The sequence below is a fragment of the Pogoniulus pusillus genome, chromosome 36 (genome assembly GCF_015220805.1).
Source record: "Pogoniulus pusillus isolate bPogPus1 chromosome 36, bPogPus1.pri, whole genome shotgun sequence".
Lineage (NCBI taxonomy): Eukaryota > Metazoa > Chordata > Aves > Piciformes > Lybiidae > Pogoniulus > Pogoniulus pusillus.
Window position 1 is genome coordinate 1,928,088 of NC_087299.1, and position 13,819 is coordinate 1,941,906.

At 56.5% G+C, this 13,819-nt stretch overlaps 1 long non-coding RNA gene across 2 annotated transcripts; it reads right to left on the minus strand.

The window, feature by feature from the left end:
• Window positions 1-3,602: 3,602 nt before the first annotated feature.
• Window positions 3,603-4,458, minus strand: LOC135190595 (uncharacterized). 2 transcript variants are annotated; one of them, XR_010308568.1, is made up of 4 exons: window positions 4,256-4,458; window positions 4,011-4,112; window positions 3,783-3,851; window positions 3,603-3,675 (listed from the first exon to the last, which is right to left on the minus strand). It is a non-coding gene; the product is annotated as an uncharacterized LOC135190595 (long non-coding RNA). The 2 variants fall into 2 exon arrangements; XR_010308569.1 differs by lacking the exon at window positions 3,783-3,851 and having other exon boundaries at window positions 3,609-3,729.
• Between the last annotated feature and the right edge of the window lie 9,361 nt (window positions 4,459-13,819).

Genomic DNA, 13,819 nt, shown 5'->3' on the forward strand with positions numbered 1-13,819 from the left:
TCAACACCTTCCAGCACCTCAGCATCTCTCTGCAATTCAGGAGCCCAGAACTGGACACAGCACTCCAGGGGTGGCCTGAGCAGTGCTGAGCACAGGGGCACAAGAACCTCCCTTGTCCTGCTGCCCACACTGCTCCTGAGCCAGCCCAGGATGCCATTGGCTCTGCTGCCCACCTGGGCACTGCTGCCTGCTCTGCAGCTCCTCTCTGCCAGCACCCCCAGCTCCCTCTCTGCCTGCCTGCTCTCAGCCACTCTGGCCCCAGCCTGTGGCACTGCTCGGGGTTGTTTTCCTATCAAAGTCAGATCAGGTTCTGTCAGATGCCAGCAGAGGAGCAGATCCAAAGCCAGAGAAGCAGTGGGAGTGGGTGTCAGGAGCAGCTGTGCTTTGCCCAGACTTGCCCCGGCTCAGGGGGGCTGTAGCAGGGTGCATGGCTTGTGGGGAAGGGCTGATGTCAGTCCTTGCTGACCCACAGCCCTGGGAGGGGGCAGGTGTCCAACCCCCCTCTTCTAGCCCAGCTTCTCTGCTTCCCCCACCCCGCCTTGGCAGGGGGTGGCAGGGGAGAGGCTTTGGCTGTACTGCCGCAGTGGCATCCTGCAGACAGGCCAGGGGCAAGAGCCCTGCTGCAGTGTGCCCAGGGGCACAGACTCACCCGAGGCTGCCACCTCCCTGCACGCTCTGCAGAGCTGCCCTGCCCTGGTGTCCAGGCTCCTCCACAGCCCTGGCCTGCGTGGCAGACACCTGGGCTGGGCAGAGCACAGGAGGTGGTGGTCAGATGCCCCTGTGTGCCCTCTTGTGCCTCCTGGGCTCTCGGTGTCAGTTTTGGGGTACCCTGGAACCCTTCTTGTGCCCTTCTCTGCATCCCAGGAGCATTGCCTGTCGCTCTGAGAGCACCCCCAGGCCTCCACCATCCACGCCAAGAGCTGTGCCTTGGTTCTCTCTCTGCTGTGCCCGGTGCCTTTTTGCAAACTCTGCCTGCCCCTCTGCCACCTGCAGTGCCCCAACCTCCTCCCTGCAGCTCTGCCAGGCAGTGCAGGGCCAGGGGCAGTGCCTTGCACCTGGACTAAGGTCCCATAGTTTTCCTCCAGCCTGGCAGCTGCTGGCCCCGCTCTAGCCCAGAGCCTCCTCACACCGTGCTGCACCCTCACCAGCACCCCCAGCTGCTCCGTGGTCACCAAGCAGCACACAGGGGTCCCTCCATTGCTCACCACTTCAGCTGCTAAGGACATTTGGGCTGTGAAGGTTTGTTCTCAGCTCTCTCTGTGCTGCTGGACTCCCTGCCATGGGCTCTGTGAGAAATGCCTGCTCAGAGTGTATCAGAGGACAAAGTCTTGGAAGCAACACTGCAGAACTGTTTCTCAGCAGCACAAGGGCTCAGCTGAGCCAGGAGCCTTCCCTGGAGAGGCAAAGCCACCCCTGCTGGTGCCTGTATCTGTGCCCTCTGCCCCAGTGCCTGCCAACAGCCCTGCCCGGGCCCTGCAGCCAGCTGAGGGAGGCCATGGGAAAGCACTCAAGGAGTGAGGCAGACAAACACCTCACAGCTCTGTGTGAGACCTTTGGTCCACGTCAAGAAGGACCTCAGGGAACTGTTTGAAAGACCCCAGCACAGAGCCCCAGTGGAACAGCTTCCTTAGGAGGAGAGCCTGAGGGAGCTGGGAGCTTTGTCTTGCAGCAGAGGAGCCTGAGGGCTGCCCTCATTCATGGTGAAGGGTGAGTGCCAAGAGGATGGAGCCAGGCTCTGCTCCCTGATGCACAAGGACAGGCCAAGGGGCAAAGGGTGGAAGTTAAGGCATAGGAAGTTCCACATAAACACACAGAGAAATTCATCCACTGTGAAGGTGACAGAGACCTGGAACAGGCTGGATGTGATCCTGTGTGATCTGCTCTTGCAGGGGGGCTGGGCTGGGGTCAGAGTGGCTGAGAGCAGCCAGACAGAGAGGGATCTGGGGGTGCTGATTGATACCCGCCTGAACATGAGCCAGCAGTGTGCCCAGGTGGCCAAGAGAGCCAGTGGCATCCTGGCCTGCATCAGGAATGGTGTGGCCAGCAGGAGCAGGGAGGTCATTCTGCCCCTGGACTCTGCACTGCTTAGACCACACCTTGAGTGCTGTGTTCAGTTCTGGGCCCCCAGTTTAGGAGGGACATTGAGATGCTTGAGCGTGTCCAGAGAAGGGCAACAAGGCTGGGGAGAGGCCTTGAGCACAGCCCTACGAGGAGAGGCTGAGGGAGCTGGGATTGGTTAGCCTGGAGAAGAGGAGGCTCAGGGCAGACCTTATTGCTGTCTGCAACTACCTGAGGGGAGGTTGTGGCCAGGAGGAGGTTGCTCTCTTCTCTCAGGTGGCCAGCACCAGAACAAGAGGACACAGTCTCAGGCTGTGCCAGGGGAGATTTAGGCTGGAGGTGAGGAGAAAGTTCTTCCCTGAGAGAGTCATTGGACACTGGAATGGGCTGCCCGGGGAGGTGGTGGAGTCGCCGTCCCTGGAGCTGTTCAAGGCAGGACTGGACGTGGCACTTGGTGCCATGGTCTGGCCTTGAGCTCTGTGGTAAAGGGTTGGACTTGATGATCTGTGAGGTCTCTTCCAGCCCTGATGATACTGAGATCCTGTGATCCTTCGAGGTCCCTTCCGACTCATAACATTCTGTGATTGTCTGTGTGGCCTTTAGAGCTGATTTCTAGCTCTGACATAGGGGAGAGGTGAACATTCTAGGGCTAGGCTTTAGAATGGCAACACTAAATAAGTGACTATCATTTTATTGGAGCATCAAGAGCTTTATGTCCAATAATCCTTCTTCTCAGCATCACCATTGGGCACAGCCTTGCCCTGGAAGGGCAGTGTGGGGCTTGAGCCAGAGCTGAGGGAAGAGCAGGAGGTGTCCATGGCAAATCCCCAGCAGCTCTGGATTGGTCTTCCTGCAGGCCTGGAGAGGAAAGCAAGAGGCAGAGTTAGCTCTAGGGCAGCTCTAGCCCAGGAGATGTCTGTGGACAAGCAGCAAGCTTGGCAAGGCAGAGCTTAGACCTGGGGAGACTGAAGCCCACCAGGGGAAACAAAGGGTGGAAGGCCACAAGAGGAACAGAGACTTCTGCTGTCTGCTGTCAGGCTTGATGTGAGCTCTGCCTTTGGAGGACCTCTCCTAGGAGGTGGGAAGGACTCCAGAGCTCTTTCCCTGCTCCTGCTGTAACCTCCCACTGAAGGTGCCCTGCTGACATGGCAGCCCAGGAGAGTGGCTTTGGCCCACAGGCTCCTGTGCTGTCCCCTCTGCATTCCCAGGCTGTCTGTCCTCAGTGGGAGGCCAAGAGCAGCAGCCAGGCAGCTCCTCTGTTCCACCACAGCTGCAGGGTGTTGTGGTTTTTAAAGAGAGCAGACAGAAATGAAGCTCTCAGATGAAATTGCAGAAAAATTCTACAGAATGCAGAATTTGGAGAGGCACAGAGAAGCCATCACAAAGCAATTGCTGCATCCCTGGAAAAACCCCTTCAATTTTCCCCAACCCAAAAACTAAATCTATAACCCCCAGTGCTGCAATGCTCCCTCCCACCCAATGCCTCCACCACTCAGAGGCCTAAACACAAGGCTCTGGAGGTCCCTAAACAGTCCTACTGCTTACATGTTGTTCCTGATAGTGGCTCCCACCAGACACAGGACAGGAGAAGGAGGACAGGAGAAGAAGGTGGCCTTGCTGTAAGGAGATAGCAGAATCATGGGACTGAATAACAGTCTTCTAGTTCTCAACCTGGGGGGCAGAGAGAGGAGGTGGCTGCAGCAGCCTGGGAGATAGAAACTCACTGAGCATCCTGCAGAGGGGCCTGAGCAGCTCTGTTCCTTCAGGGGCAGGGAAGAGAAAGCAAAGCAGGCCTGGGGAAAGGCACAGCCCAAGGCTCACTCTTGTGCACGCTCTGCTGCCTGCAAGGTGCCCCCAGCCTGCTGAGCAGAGCCAAGGAAGGGCAGGGGGACAGAAAAGCTGCACTGGAAAGGGCCACAGTGGCTGTGTGGGGACAAACCCAGAGCACTTACTGTGCAGGTGGATGCATTCTGCTCATTTCCAGGTGCCAATCCTCACATCTTTCCTTCCCTCAGCCAGGCCAGCTCCCAGGAGCTGTCCTTCAGCAGTTCATCCTACCAGGGGAGGGATCAGCCCTAAGCTGGGACATTAATTTTGGCACCCAAGATGGGGCAGGAAGTAAACCTTGAGTGAAGGAGAGCGCTGGAGGCAGGCCAGCTGCTGGTGTGCTGCAGCTAGGCACAACAGACTGCTTCACCTCTCTGCCGAGGCCATGCTGCTCTCCTCTGTGTCCTTCCAGCTTCACAGGTGTGCTGCTGCAGCGAGCTGGCACGGGCAGGGCGCGGATGGTCCCCAGCTGGCTGGAAGGCACAAACTGCACACACCCTCCAGAGGAGCGACTCGCTCGGGCTGAGCAAACTCCTCCTTAGGGTGATTTGTCTGCAGAAGAAAGCAACTCTGCTTTATTTACCCCTGGGTCCTGTCACCTCCTTGGAGCCACTTTGGAGCCCTGTGCGAGCAGTGGCTGAAGCAAAGGCTGGAGGAGGTGAGTGGAGCCAGCCTGCAGAGCTAACAGCTACCCAACTTGCTCTTGATGTGGCTGAGCGTGAGACTTGGCCCATGCTTTACCTCTGTACTGATTCGTGGACGGTGGCCAATGCCTGACAGGGTTGGCTAAAGGACTGGAAATTATTTGCAATGGAAAGGTGGAAAGGAAAGAGCCAATTGGGGCTGCTGACCTATGGCAGGACATTGCTACCTGTCAAGAGAAAGTGAGAGTACGACACACAGACGCTCACGTGCCCAAGAGTAAAGCGACCGAGGAACACCAACACAACCATCAGGCAGATTTGGCTGCCAAGGTGCTTCAAACAGATGCAAACTGTGACCTGGATTTAGCCTGGGAACACAGAGGTGAACTGTTGTCAGCCCAGTGGGCCCACAGTTCCTCAGGACATGAAGGCAGAGATGCTACCTACCAACGGGCACAGGGTAGAGCAATCGACACATCCATGGCCACTATAACACAGTCGTACACAGCTGTGGTATCTGTGCTGCTGTCAAACAAGCCAAGTGTCTGAAGCCCTTGTGGTATGGTGAGCCATGGGCAAAGTACAAACATGGTGAAGTGTGGCAGATTGATTACATCACTCTACCTCCTCCCTGGACTGGAAAGCAGCATGTGCTGACCATGGTAGAAGCAAGCACCGGAAGGCTGGAGACCTATGCAGTTTCCCATGCTACTGCACCTAACAGCATTCTGAGACTGGAAAGACAAATCATAGAAGCAGGCAGGTCAGAAGAGAGCTCCACGCTCAGCCAGCCCAACCTAGCACCCAGCCCTGCCCAACCAACCAGACCATGGCACTAAGTGCCTCATCCAGTCTTTTCTTCAACACCTCCAGGCACACAGACTCCACCACCTCCCTGGGCAGCCCATTCCGATGCCAATCACTCTCTCTGCCAACAACTTCCTAACAACATCCAGCCTGAACCTCCCCCAGCACAGTTTGAGGCTGTGCCCCCTTGCTCTGTTGCATATGGTGACATGGCCCTCCAGAGAGAGACGAATCAGATAATGGCACTCATTTTGAGAATGACCTCATAGAAACTTGGGCCAAAGAGCATGGCATTGAGTGGGTACAGCACATCCCTTACTGTGCAGGCACTGAGTGGGTACAGCACATCCCTTACTGTGCAGGCACTGAGTGGGTACAGCACATCCCTTACTGTGCAGGCATTGAGTGGGTACAGCACATCCCTTACTGTGCAGGCACTGAGTGGGTACAGCACATCCCTTACTGTGCAGGCACTGAGTGGGTACAGCACATCTCTTACTGTGCAGGCACTGAGTGGGTACAGCACATCCCTTACTGTGCAGGCATTGAGTGGGTACAGCACATCCCTTACTGTGCAGGCACTGAGTGGGTACAGCACATCTCTTACTGTGCAGGCACTGAGTGGGTACAGCACATCCCTTACTGTGCAGGCATTGAGTGGGTACAGCACATCCCTTACTGTGCAGGCACTGAGTGGGTACAGCACATCCCCTATTGTGCAGGCACTGAGTGGTCACAGCACATCCCTTACTGTGCAGGCACTGAGTGGGTACAGCACATCCCCTATTGTGCAGGCATTGAGTGGGTACAGCACATCCCCTATTGTGTAGGCACTGAGTGGGTACAGCACATCCCCTATTGTGCAGGCACTGAGTGGGTACAGCACATCCCCTATTGTGCAGGCACTGAGTGGGTACAGCACATCCCCTATTGTGTAGGCACTGAGTGGGTACAGCACATCCCCTATTGTGCAGGCACTGAGTGGGTACAGCACATCCCTTACTGTGCAGGCACTGAGTGGGTACAGCACATCCCTTACTGTGCAGGCACTGAGTGGGTACAGCACATCCCTTACTGTGCAGGCACTGAGTGGGTACAGCACATCCCCTATTGTGCAGGCACTGAGTGGGTACAGCACATCCCTTACTGTGCAGGCACTGAGTGGGTACAGCACATCCCTTACTGTGCAGGCACTGAGTGGGTACAGCACATCCCCTGTTGTGCAGGCACTGAGTGGGTACAGCACATCCCTTACTGTGTAGGCACTGAGTGGGTACAGCACATCCCCTATTGTGCAGGCACTGAGTGGGTACAGCACATCCCCTATTGTGTAGGCACTGAGTGGGTACAGCACATCCCCTATTGTGCAGGCACTGAGTGGGTACAGCACATCCCTTACTGTGCAGGCATTGAGTGGGTACAGCACATCCCTTACTGTGCAGGCACTGAGTGGGTACAGCACATCCCTTACTGTGCAGGCACTGAGTGGGTACAGCACATCCCCTATTGTGCCCCTGCCTCAGGCAAAACTCAACTTTACAATGGCTTGCTGAAACCAACTTTGAAAGCAATGGGGGGGAGATTCTTAAGGAACTGGGAGAAACATCTAGCTCAAGCTACCTGAGTAGTGGACAGTAGAGGCTCTGCCAACCAAGCAGGTCCAGCTCATCCAGAGGTGTTAGGAAAGGCAGCAGGTGGCAGGGTTCCTGCCATTCATGAACAGAATTTGTTGGGGAAGTCTGTTTGGGTACTCTCCCACCCAGGGGAGGCTGCACCTGTCTGAGGGGTGGTTTCTGGTCATACATACTGAGTTATGCAAAAGAATGGTGCAATCCAATGTGTTCCACCAAACAACTTGACATCAGCAGAGAGAGCACAGATTTAAGTTGTTCCCAGCTCTTCTGCAGGCAATTGTGGTGCCCATAAAACCCATGAAGAACTCACCGTGAGCATGAACCCTGTGAGTGCTAAGAGTGCTGCTCCAACCCATTCACTGAAGAAAACATCTGTTTCCTGAAAGCCCTGAGAGAGATGGAAATGAGAAGATGGATGAATGGGCACTGGAGAAAAATGCCTGAAGCCTGGATAACTACTGTGCACGACACTGATGCTGTCCCTAATTAGCTGGAATGACCTGATGCTCCAATGGGGATTATATTAAAGGGGTGGACTGTGGCTGTTGGAGCTGATTTCTAGCTCAGACATAGGGGAGAGGTGAACATCCTAGGGCTAGGCCATAGAGTGGCAACAATGGATAAGTGAATATCATTTCATTGGAGCATCAAGAGATTTATGTCTGGAAGCACAGCTTGGACCTTCCCCTTGCTGCTTCTGCCGCTTCAGCTGTGCCTGCTGCTATCTGCCCCTGCTGCTGTTTTGGCTGCTGCTCCTTTTGCTGCTTCACTACCACTTGACCCCTTCTCCACCTTCGTTAAGGTTATTATCTTTCTCTAGCAGCTTATTTCTCCTTACACTGTTACATTTAAACTATGAGAAATACAATTTCATCTTTCCCTGACTTTAAAAAACAAATCCCTGTTATGGTGAGTTTATTCTACAGGGGGAGGGATCCACTCTGACCTGAGACAGTGAGATTTGGCCCACTTCAACAATCCTTCTTCTCAGCATCACCATTGGGCACAGCCTTGCCTGGGCAGGGGGGTGTGGGACTTGAGCCAGAGCTGATGGGAGAGCAGGAGGTGTCCATGGGAAATTCCCAGCAGCTCTGGCTTTGTCTTCTTTGGGGCCTGGAGAGAAAAGCAAGAGGCAGAGTTAGCTCTAGGGCAGCTCTAGCCCAGGAGATGTCTGTGGACAAGCAGCAAGCTTGGCAAGGCAGAGCTCAGATCTGGGGAGACTGAAGCCCACCAGGGGAAACAAAGGGTGGAAGGCCACAAGAGGAACAGAGACTTCTGCTGTCTGCTGTCAGGCTTGATGTGAGTCCTGCCTTTGGAGGACCTCTCCTAGGAGGTGAGAAGGACTCCAGAGCTCTTTCCCTGCTCCTGCTGTAACCTTCCACTGAAGGTGCCCTGCTGACATGGCAGCCCAGGAGAGTGGCTTTGGCCCACAGGCTCCTGTGCTGTCCCCTCTGCATTCCCAGGCTGTCTGTCCTCAGTGGGAGGCCAAGAGCAGCAGCCAGGCAGCTCCTCTGTTCCTCCACAGCTGCAGGGAGAGGAGGTGGCTGCAGCAGCCTGGGAGAAAGAAACTCACTAAGCATCCTGCAGAGGGGCCTGATCAGCTCTGTTCCTTCAGGGGCAGGGAAGAGAAAGCAAAGCAGGCTCAAGGCTCACTCTTGTGCATGCTCTGCTGCCTGCAAGGTGCCCCCAGCCTGCTGAGCAGAGCCAAGGAAGGGCAGGGGGACAGAAAAGCTGCACTGGAAAGGGCCACAGTGGCTGTGTGGGGACAAACCCAGAGCACTGGCACTTACTACGTAGGTGGATACATTCTGCTCATTTCCAGGTGACAATCCTCACATCTTCTCTTTTCTGCCCTCAGCCAGGCCAGCTCCCGGGAGCTGTCCCTCAGCAGCCTGTTTGCTCTGTCCAGTTCCTCTTCCAGAGCTTCAAGCTGCTGCCGAATGTACTTCCGTGAAGGCTTTATGGTATTCAGCTCTCTTCTGACATCAAAACATATCTTGGCCTAAAGCAGGAGAGTCAAAGCCTCAGCACTGAGCACGAGAGCCAGAGCCAAGGCACAGCCCCTGCGAGCCACGACCGCAGCCGCGTCGGAAGCCAAGGCGCAGAGGAGCAGATGCAGTGGAACTGACCTGTGTGTGCTCATGCTGGTGGTTCTCCTCTCTCACCATGTCCAGCCACTGCTGCTCACTCTCCTCCAAACAAAGTGCTGCTCTGCAGTGACTCTGCCCACACCTCGACAAGCGCTGCTGCAGCTCAGCCACCAGCTGCTGCAGCTCCTCATGTGCAGCTTGCAGGCGGCAGTGATCTTCCTGCAGCTCCTCCTTCTCTCTTTGATGAAGTTTCGCTGCCACTTCTGCTAGCAGCAGCTGGCCCAAAGCATCGTCGAGCTCTGCCTGCAGCTGTCTCTCTGTTGGCTGGGGGAAGATCCATGCCAGCTGTTACTGGAGCCCTCTGAAGCCCAGCACATGAAGCACTCTCTCAGCCTGTCCCCCAGGGCAGCTGCTGCAGCCCCCTGATGAGCTCTGAGCTCCTCCTCTGCACCTGCTGGAGCAGCCAGGTCCCTGTCCTTCTCCCACTGGCACAATCCCCTCTCTCCCCCTGCTCTGCCCTCACTGCTTCTCATGCAGCCTCATGTGCACCTGGCCTTGTTCTGGGCTGCAAGAGCACCTGGCCACCTCCTGGACAGCTTTTCCTGCCCCAGCCTCCCACGGCCTTCTCTGCTCTCAATCTCTTCCTCCCTCAGCCCTTGGCCATCTTTGGGACTACTCCAAACAGGTGCTTGGGCTTGTTGACCTGCATGGGGTTCTCTTGGGCACATCTCTCAAGGCCCTTCTGGATGCCCTTCCCTCCCCTTTAGACTGTCAACCACACTCCCACTTGCTGCTCTCCTGGTTTTGGTGGGACAGAGTCCCAGGCCAGCCAGGGGCTGCAGGCCATTATCAGTCTGGAATTAGCCAGGGCAGCTCCCCAGAGGTGGCTACAGGAGAAACCCAGTCCATGAGCACCACACCCAATATCCAGGGGGAGGTCTGCTGAGGAGAGAGGAGCTTCCTGCTTGGCCCTCCTGTGTTGACTCCTGCACTTTGGCTCCTCCTGACCCAGCTCTTCCTCCTCCTCCCCAGGACTGCTCTACCCTGCTGTGGGTGTACTTGACCCCAGTGACTGTGTCCCCAGCAGAGCTGTGCAATAATGCTGGTCCCAGCATGGAGCCCACAGGGACACCACTCAGCAGTGCTGCCCACACAGACATCAAGCTCTTGACCACAGCTCTCTGAGTGTCATCCTCCAGCCAAGTCCTTACCTCGAAAGCCCTCCCTTACCTGTTGCTCTTTGCCTGAGCAGGAAGCCCACATCGGCAATGGTGTTTGGGATCCTGCCTGCCTCTGCACCTCCTGTGGTTGTCTTTTGGCATGGTGTGAAGAGGTCTCCAGCAAGCGAGCTTTCTTCAGCTCCTCCAGCCTCTTTTGCAGCCTGGCATTTCTCTTTTCAGTTCTTCTCAGCTGCTTAGACAACTCCTGGATGGTTTTTTCCTTCTCCTCCTTCTCCTTCAAGAGCTCCTGAAGTATTTGCTCAGATGCTCTTTGAGACACTTGGGGGTTGAAGCTGTCAGATGCGCGACGACCTTCGGTGTTGAGGTAGGAAAAGGAGGAACCTGCCACTGGCAACGGTGTTTGGCCTCCAGCAGCTGCAGCACACCAACAGATTTGGGGAACCAGAGTGAGCTCCCAAGCTCTGAGGTGCCTACAGTGCTTCCCAAGCCACCGTGCTCCAGAGTCAGCCTGAGCACGGACACGCGCCCCAAGCCCCCGGGGTCCCAGCCGGGCTCCCATCAAAGTGTCCTTCCCAGGCACAGCTGGTTCCCTGCTGGCAATTCCTTGCCTGCAGCACACAGGCCTTTGCCAGGGGCCTGGGAGACCATTCCAAGGAGGCAGAAAGGAGTCCAAAAGGAAGCAGCATCTCCAGATCTCTGCTTTCCCAGGACACAGAATCATCCAGGTTGGAAAAGACCCTCAGGATCACCAAGTCCAGCCTGTAACTCTACTCTACAAGACTCATCTTAAACCCTATCACAGCATCACAGCAGCACAGCATTTCTTAGATTGGAAAAGACCTTCAAGATCATCGAGTCCAGTCGTTAGTTTCTTGACTAAACCAAATCCCTCAGCACAACATCTCATCACAATGAATCACTATGGTTGGAAAGGACCACCAAGATCATCCAGCCAGCCCAACCTTCATCCCAGCATGCTTCATCACTAGACCTCAAGCGCCACATCCACTCTCCTTTTAAACACCTCCAGGGATGGAGACTCCACCACCTCCCTGGGCAGCCTGTTCCAGTGCCTGACCACCTGCTCAGTAAAGAACTTCCTCCAAACCTCCCCTGAAGCAACTTGAGGCCATTTCCTCCTGTCCTATCATTAGTAATTTGGGAGAAGAGACCAGCTCCAGCCTCACTACAACCTCCTTTTAGGTAGTTGTAAAGGACAATAAGGTCCCCTGTCAACCTCTTCTTCTCCAGACTAAACAACCCCAGTTCCCTCAGCCTCTCCTCATAGGTCATGTTTGCCAGACCTCTCCACAGCCTCATTGCCCTTCTCTGCACCTGCTCCAGCACCACATCCAAACGACCTTTAAACACATCCAGGGTGGGTGGCACAGCCTGGCAGGACACTTTTCCCTGGATCACAAGCACCAGCACACCATTGTCTCCACACAGCCTGTCTCCATGGTGCCCAGCACAGTGCTGGGCAACAGCCTGTTCCCCAGGGCCTCCTGCACACTGGGGACTCCTACCTGCTGTCTCAGCAGCCGGAACATGCCATGAAACCCCAGGGTGAGCACTGCATCTTGACGCTCCTTCAGCTTGGCCTGCAGCTGCTCTCTCCCTGTCCTGCTGCCTGCGCTCCACATGTCCTGTCCTGGGGCTGCACCTAGGAAGGCAGAAAGCACAACCAGCTGGAGGCAGGCTGGTGGCAGCCATCACGTCCCAGCACCCTCTGCCCCTTCCGGAGCTACCTCCCAGGGGAGCAAACTGCCACAGGTACAGAGCCCAGCCCCAGGGGAGGGAAAGGGCCCAGGAGCTGCCCAAAGAGTGCCTGCAGGGCTGCACCCCACTACCTGTGCTCCGTGTCCCAGCAGTCTCTCAGCTGCTTCTCAGCCCTTCTGCAGCACTCAGAGCAACTTCTGCTCCTGGAGGACCGGAGCCACTGCCATGCCCTTGTGCTTTGCACTGAGCGCCAGAGCCTCTTCATGGCCCCGCAGGAATGGGCACTGCACTGCCTCGCCTCTGCCTGGGCACTGGTGCCAAGCAGCACTTGGTGGGCACTGCCGAGTGCCTGCTGCAAACCGAGGAGCTGAGCCCCAAGGAACAGCAGGGAACAGGCAGCTGCCTACAGGCTGTGCCACCAGCAGAAGCACCAACTCCTGCAGCAGCAGCACCAACAACAGCACTGGCACTTAACAGTACCAGCTCCGCTAGCACCAAAAGCACCACCTGCACCAGCTCCACCAGCACTTGTAGCACCAGCACAGCACCACCAGCACCAGATCCACCAGCACTAGTAGCACTGGCACAGCACCACCTGCACCAGCTTCACCAGCACTTATAGCACTCACACAGCACCAGCAGCACCAGATCCACCAGCACTAGTAGCACTCACACAACACCACCAGCACCAGATCCACCAGCACTCGTAGCACTTGCACAGCACCACCAGCACCAGCACCACCAGCACTTGTAGCACTCACACAGCACCACCAGCACCAGCTCCACAGCACTTGTAGCACTCACACAGCACCACCAGCACCAGCTCCACCAGCACTCGTAGCACTTGCACAGCACCACCAGCACCAGCACCACCAGCACTTGTAGCACTCACACAGCACCACCAGCACCAGCACCACCAGCACTTGTAGCACTCACACAGCACCACCAGCACTTGCAGCACTCACACAGCACCACCAGCACCAGCTCCACAGCACTTGCAGCACTCACACAGCACCACCAGCACCAGCTCCACAGCACTTGCAGCACTCACACAGCACCACCAGCACCACCTCCACCAGCACTAGTAGCACTGGCACAGCACCACCTGCACCAGCTCCACCAGCACTAGCAGCACTCACACAGCACCACCTGCACCAGCACCACCAGCACTTGTAGCACTCACACAGCACCACCAGCACCAGCACCACAGCACTTGTAGCACTCACACAGCACCACCAGCACCAGCTCCACAGCACTTGCAGCACTCACACAGCACCACCAGCACCAGCTCCACAGCACTTGCAGCACTCACACAGCACCACCAGCACCACCTCCACCAGCACTAGTAGCACTGGCACAGCACCACCTGCACCAGCTCCACCAGCACTAGCAGCACTGGCACAGCACCAGCAGCACCAGCACTCGTAGCACTCACACAGCACCACCAGCACTCGTAGCACCAGCACAGCACCACCACCTCCACCAGCACTCGTAGCACCAGCACAGCACCAGCACCACCAGCACTCGTAGCACCAGCACAGCACCACCAGCACTCGTAGCACCAGCACAGCACCAGCACCACCAGCACTCGTAGCACCAGCACAGCACCAGCACCACCAGCACTCGTAGCACCAGCACAGCACCAGCACCACCAGCACTCGTAGCACCAGCACAGCACCAGCTCCACCAGCACTCGTAGCACTCACACAGCACCACCAGCACTCGTAGCACCAGCACAGCACCAGCTCCACCAGCACTCGTAGCACTCACACAGCACCACCAGCACTCGTAGCACCGGCACAGCACCACCAGCACTCGTAGCACCAGCACAGCACCAGCTCCACCAGCACTCGTAGCAC